The following is a 7951-nucleotide window of genomic DNA, read 5'->3' on the forward strand; positions in this document are numbered from 1 at the left end:
CATTGAAAAAACACTGTTTCCAGAGAACAGAAATGCACCACATTGCTGGAGCCAGCAGAAACCACACGGGAGAGATCCAATACAAGACCTGATCTTGCAAAGAGCCTTAAAATCAGCCTAGTTTATATTGACAGCTCCCTATACTTTCGTAAAACTGGAAATTACTCTATGAGTGATCAATATGCAGCCTTGTAATTGGACGCTACTTGGAGAGGGTCTATTCATTCATTATGGTTGGTATACTGATACCCCTCCATTTGTTGGTTGCCAGTAAGAATGGCCCAAGGGGGAGAGAAGAACCCTACTCCCTCCACCATTTGTGGTGCAACCTGGTTCTGTTGTTTCACTGTTAAGTGTTCAAATGTTTATTAAAGTAAGTTAGTTGATTAACCGCATTACTATGCCTATTATCCAGTTTCAAATCCTCTCTCCCAAAGTCTGCCTTTCAAGGAGCAGAATGACAGGAGGACCTCGCATTAGCATGATGTCACTCGTTAACAGATCCTACCATATGGAATCGTGAAGGACACATTTAAAAGGGCATTTCAATGTACTGGTATATGGCATGGGCAACCCTGTCAAGCACCATAGAATGGAGTATTTGCTCCAAAAAGAAGAAAAACTGGTTTTATATGTTTGAAAAGATGCGTAGTAAAAAAATCCATTGATAAGGTTCTGTGTTTATGAGGTTATGATATACAGCTCTGCAGGATCTTCCAAAGCAAGGGGGTTGTAATCCTTATTTCACACTTGTTGAACTTTGCTCCCCAAGATGCCAAAGGGGAGTTTAACTCTACTACCCTAACTATAGCTTCTGTTTACTGCCCAGTGAAAGGCAAGCCCCCTTCCTAAAAAGCACATTTCAAACACTGATGTCTTTTCAAGGAGGTGTAGTACAATTAGGTGCTGATTTTAGTGGAATTCAAACCCCTTTAATACTGTACTTGGCAACCGTTCATTGATTTCATACAACAAAAGAGCAATGTTCAGAACCCGCCTTTGACACAAGGGAATCTACTAAATTAATCTCAGGAATGAAATTTTGACAAATGCCACTGTGGTTACTTTGCAGTTTTTTCATGTTTACTGTTGGTTGTTTGTTTATTGTTGTTACCATAAAAATGGAAAATCACTAAAAAGTTTTTTTAAAAAAAACAAACCTATTATTTTTATTCCAAATAGACATCTCCAAGTGTTTGGGTGATCTTCTGGGACGCTGCCATGGGTGCCATACCCTTTAGAAACCACAGTATTGATTACAATGAAAATAAAATTTTTGGAACTCACTTCCAACAAAGAAGTGAAGAAAATGCTTAACTTTTAGATACTTGCTAAAAAAAAAAAGACTGCAAATTATATTGCAAACAGCACTTAAAGAGGTGTCCAAATTGCAACAGCAGCAACAACAAACATTATCGTTGTGACTGCTCCTGCATAATTTACATAGGTTGATTTGAAATGTGCACAACCATCTTAATGGCTAAGATGGGCCCCAACACCATAGATAATTCTATGGAGCGGCCTAAAACATGTTTAGCATTTTTCTGTAAGCAGGTGGCTTTACTCTCCCCTGCTCATTGCTAGTTCTTAAAATTCCTGACACCTAAAATGCAGTTGATGGCTCCATGCTGAGAAAAAATATATATCAAATATTTGCATAGGATTGGCCTCTCTCTTTCACCAGTGAGGATCCATTCATCTCTGGGAGGAAAAAAGCATTTAAATATACTGTTGACTACAGGTGCTACTTAAAATTCTTTCCCCATATCGCTTTGCTGCAGGTCATCTGAGTAAATGTTTGAGAAGAGCTGTATTATTTTCCTATGAACTTGTTTTCCCAGGAAAATATTACCATTACACAGTGTATATCAACTTGTATATGTAATAAGGGATGGGAGAGGAGATCTGTGTAATGGTAAATGCACTAACAACTCTTGCTGGCTTATTTAACTTTAAAATGTTGCCCTGGTCTCCAGCTTTTGTAAGTGGAATAAGAAAGAAAAATAGAAATAGGAACTTCAGCAAAGCTCTGCCTTTAGAAGATGAATTCATGTCTGTTCTCTCTTTTTCTTTTATGCATTTTGAGGAACATTTACCAAGAAACTGAGTCCTACTGAGTTCAACATGACTTAATGTTTGGTGGATTTGTTAAGTATTATAGGCTAAGGCTGCAATCTTTAGCATACACACTTACCTGGGAGTAGTCCCCTTAAACTCCATGGTATTTACTTCTGAATAGACACATATAGGGTGGCACTGCAAGCCTACCAACTCTCCCTTGTCATGCTCCTGTGATTATCTTCTAATCACTACATCTGAGTGCCAGGAAAGCATTACCTGCTAAACTTCTACATGTAAGGTAGCTGCAGTGGCGTAGCGTGGGTTGTCAGCACCCGGGGCAAGGCAAGTAATTTGCGCCCCCTAACCCGTGGATTTGCGCCCCCTAACCCGTGGATTTGCGCCCCCTAACCCTAACCCCCAGATGTTGTGCCTGGTGCGGCCGGCCCCCCCTGCATCCCCCACGCTACGCCACTGGGTAGCTGTTGAAAGCACAGCTTTGCAAGGAAGTGAAGAAGATAGAAGCCTGCTTGCATTCTGCTGTGGCCTAGTCCACTTTCAGATGGAAATTTGCAAAGCAACTAACATATGACAAATATGAACCATCATTTTACAATGCAGATAAGCTTAGGGTACATACTTTTAGCACACACACATACCCTGCTTTCAGTAAAATAAAAATAAAAATTGGTAGCTCGCAGCAAGAACAGCAGATTAGCCCTTGGCCATTTTCTATTTTAAAAGGTAAAGGGACCCCTTACTGTTAAGTCCTGTCACGGACGACTCTGGGGTTGCGGCGCTCAAGCATTATGTGTTGTTGTTCTTAAGTGTACAATATATGGTAAGCGTTTTTTTAAAAAAATATGTGTGTGCTTTTAGCCCACGCATCACCTTAAGCTGAAGCCAATTTGCTATTCCTTCTGGTTTTTGCAGGGCTCAGAAAAGGATGCTGCAATATCAAAGTGCTGATTGAGCTGCTGGAAGGCGAGTACTCACAGCAGCACTGATTGCACTTCGGCCTTTGTGCTATCCTCCCCTTTAGTGCTGAATTTTAGCTGGTGTTTATATTACGTGTGCTGTTCTCTCCAAAATGGAAGTTGTTCATCATGTCGCTTTCCTTAAAGCTATTCACATTTGTTACTTTTGCAGCCATTAAGAGCCCAGACACAATAGAGATAATTTTCAGCATTAAAGAACAGCTGTGTAATTACTCTGAACTTGCCCCCACTCACTGAATGGGTTCTTTAGTTGAGTTCATGTGTGTATGTACATATAACAGAGTGGCCAAATGGTAGAAATCAATAACTCATTACACAGCAAGGTTTGGATAAATGTACAGTGAATTCTTGAAAGAAATGGAATCGGAGGTGAGGAATTCCACTTTTTCTTAACCATTTCTGCTCTTCAAAAACAACAACAACATACAAGGCTGGAATCAAGTTGAAGAAATTTTTAGTTTAGTTTTAAGCTGTTAAGTTAGATTACATCATTTGTATTGTTTTATACTATGTTTTGTGGATTTGGGGTTCTTTGGATTTTTTGGTTGATACTATGGAAATTTGCAATTCTTTGCAATATATTTTTAATATTTCATTTTGTAGGTTGCAAGCCAGTTTCGACACAATTCTGTGGGAAAGTAGCAGACAAATAAATAGATGGTGATGATAAATTAGGAAGGTACTTGATAACAGTGCCACCAATTCCTGTCTCAATACCAGAGATGGCTCAAGAGATTTTGCTGGAGGAGGCAGGAAATCCCAAAAGTGCCCACCATAGTAAAATATAAGAATAAACCAATTCTAGAGAGAGGTAGATGGTAGCCAGGTTTGTCTGTTATGGCAGACATACATATATAAAAAGAGTCCTGTAGCATCTAAAGACTATAGATACAATCCTACACAAAAATGTGCCTGGAGGTAAATCCCGCTGATCTCAAAGGGGCTTACTTCTGAACAGATACAGCACATCCCCATGTGAAACATTCATAATATCATAAATCTTCAGATTTATGAAGTGCTATCCTCAGCTGGAAAACATATAACACATACATTCAAGTACAAAGAAAGCAGGAGGGCCCAAAGGCCATAAAATACAATTATGTTCTAAAAACTGCAACCCAAGGCTGACTACCTCAAGTTCCCTATCAACAGCGACCCACATTCAGACCTCTGGCATCCAAACTAAAGGCTCACTTAGTTCCAAAGGCAACACTACCTTCCAACCTTTCCACTTATCCACAATGTGCTATACTCAGAGCAGCCACAACACAATCAAGGCATTTCCCAGATATCAAGTTTGTAGGCTGGCTACATTCCTTTAAGGTGTCAATCATTTTTTTAAAAAAACATTCACGCTTTTATAGAACTTTTAGAGCATTCAAAAAGACGCACGTACTTTATCTCACAAATCCTTAGAAACATTCCTGTAACATAAGACAATCTCATTGGTAAGACCAAGAGATTGGCTAGCCCAAGGTAACCTCCTGTGTGTTGCATATTTCAGCATAGCTATCTAGCTGACTTCTGCCAAGGAACCACTACTAATTGTTCTTTGGTGGTTGCTGTTGTAGTTTAATTAATGTGGATTTTACTTTGTCAATGTTTTCCAGTTCTTTCTCTCCTGTTTTCTGCTTTGGTCGTTCTCTGGATGAAAATGTAGCACATAACATTTTATAAAAGATCCGCTGGCTAAATACCTGTCTGTTGAGTAGCTATTAGAAGCACATGTGTCCTTCCAGAAAAAAGCTGCCAACTCTAGCTGCAAGTGCTATTTACAGAGTAATGGATCTAGATGACTCTGGCAAAAAGAACCAACCCAAAAGATGATCAGCTCTGAGTGAATGTATCTGATCCATGTCAAAGTCATAAACTGGAGGATAAGCAGGAAGTCATACCTGGCCTTGAACATTGGTAGCTTATTCTGTGTTCCAGCTTTCCTTGAAATTTGATTCCCCTCCTGAAATTAAAAAGCAGAATTCACATTTTCAGTGTAATTATGGCTTTCCTCTTCCAAGGAGCCCACATACAGCTTCCCTGCCATGGCATCTACCTGAAAGGCTAGTGCCAGTGACAGAAGAGCAGTCTGGCAATTCCAGATATAATTTTCTTCTAATTAATCCAACTTGTATGCAACCTCTTCTGGTAAGAGGCCTGAAACATCCTTGGTTGCTGTATTTTAGAGCTAATAGAGATATTACACTGCAAAGACACACAGCTAAAGTATTATTTTCTGGTGTCTAACATCACTTAAAAGTCAGTATTATTTAAAGTATTGATATGTCATTTTTGCCTTTGAAAACAACAGTTCTTATTATTACAGAAACCTTTTAGAACAATCTAGCTCCATGAAACTCAGAAGATAATCACAACAGCAAATAAAACATTGCTTAGACCAGGGATAGAGAACCTATGGCCCTCCAGATGTTGTTTAATTCCAATTCCTATCAGTCCCCGCAAGCATAACCAATAGAAAGAGGTGAGAGTTGTTGCTTACATTTGAAGGACCACCGGTTTTCCATCCCTGACTTCGAGAGTGAAATAATATTTTCAGTATTTGTCTCTTTTAAGAACAAAGTTCTCAAAAGTCTAACAAATACTTTGGTCATCTTTTCAGCACCTTAATATAATCTGAGCATTTGCATATATGATTTATCAAACAAATATTTTATTGATTAAATCTTCTTCTGGTGTTATATATAAGACTGTAATGCTTTACATCTGTCTCAAACAGGAGGTATGAAGTTAATCATATTTGCATTTATTCCAGCGACAGTATATTCTGGAACCAAACTTGTGCAAGATTAAATGCTGTACTTTCCCAGCATTTCCAAAAGAAATTTAGTCATGAAACACTATCTACCAAGTCGTCAGGTAGTGTACAAAAGATAAGTCTCTAACACTGATGAAACATTCCTTTAAAAATGTAGTTCAACGGACGTTTCATGTAGCTTAATCTCAAATGTCTTTTTTACATCAAATGGCTCCTGCTGGTACTCATTCCAAACAATAAATCCAGGAGTGATTTTAGTTAAAAATAAACCTTCCTATCATGGGGAGGAGGGGGGAGACTTTGTAACCAATTGTGCAACCTTTTTTGCAAAATGGAACTCAATCAGATTTATTAGGAGCTAGCTTGGAAAAATGGACCGGCAGAGACATGTGCAGATGTTCCTGGGTGGAGATATCCTGTCAGCTGGTTCCTTCTTGCAAACAGTGCTTAACTATAGGGTGCCAAGGATGACATTTACCTGGCAGTAAAGCCCACTGAATTCAGCAGGACTTACTTTTGAGTCGACATGAATAGGATTGCATTGTTGGTCCCTAACTGCAATTAGCAAAGCTCCCAAATCATAGCCTATGACTTTTCAGGATAAGTGGGCATCAGATAGCAGCCTAAGGGAGGATGGAGTTTTTAGGTCCCACAAACAGATAACAAGCCTGCTTCTTGACCTCTTTAACAATCCAGGTGCCTAGCTTATTTTAATGTGACAGTGCAACTAATTTTCCACTCTCTAGGTGAAATAGCTTACTTAGCTAATTGTTTTTACTATTGAAATCATAAATGCAAACATATATCACATGTTCCCACACTGGCAAAATCAAATACCTCTGTTTTACATTGCTAAAGGATCTGAAAGTATATATGAAAACACACGCATACAGAGAAAGTTGTATCTCAACTTAAAGCATAATATGGCCCCAATCATTAAATAACTTACACAGTTTTGTCTCCAAAGTGGGCATGAAATATAGGAGGTTTCTAAAGAATGTCTTTGGTTATTGTGTTTGATAGCCTCACGAATCTCCCAAACCGAGAGATAAGCCAAATTCCACCATTGTGATTCTTGACCATGGCTTTTCTATTACAATAATATGTACTAATATGTACACTAATTCTTCATGTGCCTAACCTTATGTAGCCTAAAACCCAAAAAAAACAAAAACAAGAGGAAGGCATCAGCATACTATGGGGAACTCTGAGGTTTGTACAAATATATAAAAAATGGAGGGGAGGGGCAGAGGAGTGGGAAAACCCAGCTCTAAACAGCCAAATGAGGACTGAACACGCTCAGCAACCAGTCATGGAGGGCAGGAAAAACCAGTGTGGAAGGTGGCGCGTTGAATGCCCTGGAAAAGGCCATGGGCAGGAACACTGAAGAAGCAACTTCATGCAGCAACATTTTGTTGCAGACCTCACTCTTTCCTTCCAAAAACCAAGTCTGGTCCTCCCTCAAGAACAAAAGAAGAGAAGAAGCCTAACGGAAGAAATAGCCTTGAATGGAAACTAGACATCAGCTAATTCGGTCAGACATACAGGCATTATAGAAGGGAAAGGCATCTTCCATTACATGTGGCTGAATAAAAACCATTAATACCAGCAAGCGCAGGCTCCGCAACGCTTAGCTCTAAATAGCCCAGAATTAAGAACTCCTGTTAACATTTCGTTTGGAACATTTTAGAAATTCATTTTTAACTTACCTCACGCTGTTTATATTCCTTACTTGCAAATGTAGAACACATACAGGGTGCTCACCACAAACTTTCTTCATTTGCAGACCTAAGCGCCCTGCTTAATAATACACTTTGCCTCACCTGACAACACTATTAACTTTCAGTTGCTTCAGCTGGATTAGTAGGCCGGCTCTAGAAGCAGAGCCCTCAAGAACCACTGAGTTCCAGGTGGGATTCCTAGAGTGTCCCACTGACCATAGAGTTCTTACAAGCTCCCCCCCCCCGCCCGGAATGCCCCACAGTTGAGTGGTCAGCATGGGGGCAAAAAGTTTAAATCCAGTTCAGTGGCCAATCCTGCCTTGCAAGGATGGGGCTTGTCTCCTGTTGACTTCAGTCTGTCTTCTGCATTGCAGTGCAGTGATTACGCACATGTAAATCCCTTC

The 7951-nt window shown here is 39.6% G+C and overlaps 1 long non-coding RNA gene across 2 annotated transcripts in view; it reads right to left on the reverse strand.

Annotated features, from left to right (window-relative positions):
* Positions 1–7690, reverse strand: part of LOC310676793 — a 49208-nt gene extending 41518 nt beyond the window's left edge. For both annotated transcript variants that reach the window (XR_014510745.1, XR_014510746.1), the window contains exons 1-2: positions 7536–7690; positions 4952–5013 (exon numbers count right to left, since the gene is read on the reverse strand). This is a non-coding gene — a long non-coding RNA (uncharacterized lncRNA). The remainder of the gene's footprint in view (positions 1–4951; positions 5014–7535) is intronic.
* Between the last annotated feature and the right edge of the window lie 261 nt (positions 7691–7951).

The sequence above is a fragment of the Podarcis tiliguerta genome (assembly GCF_965153285.1).
Source record: "Podarcis tiliguerta genome assembly, chromosome: 4".
Lineage (NCBI taxonomy): Eukaryota > Metazoa > Chordata > Lepidosauria > Squamata > Lacertidae > Podarcis > Podarcis tiliguerta.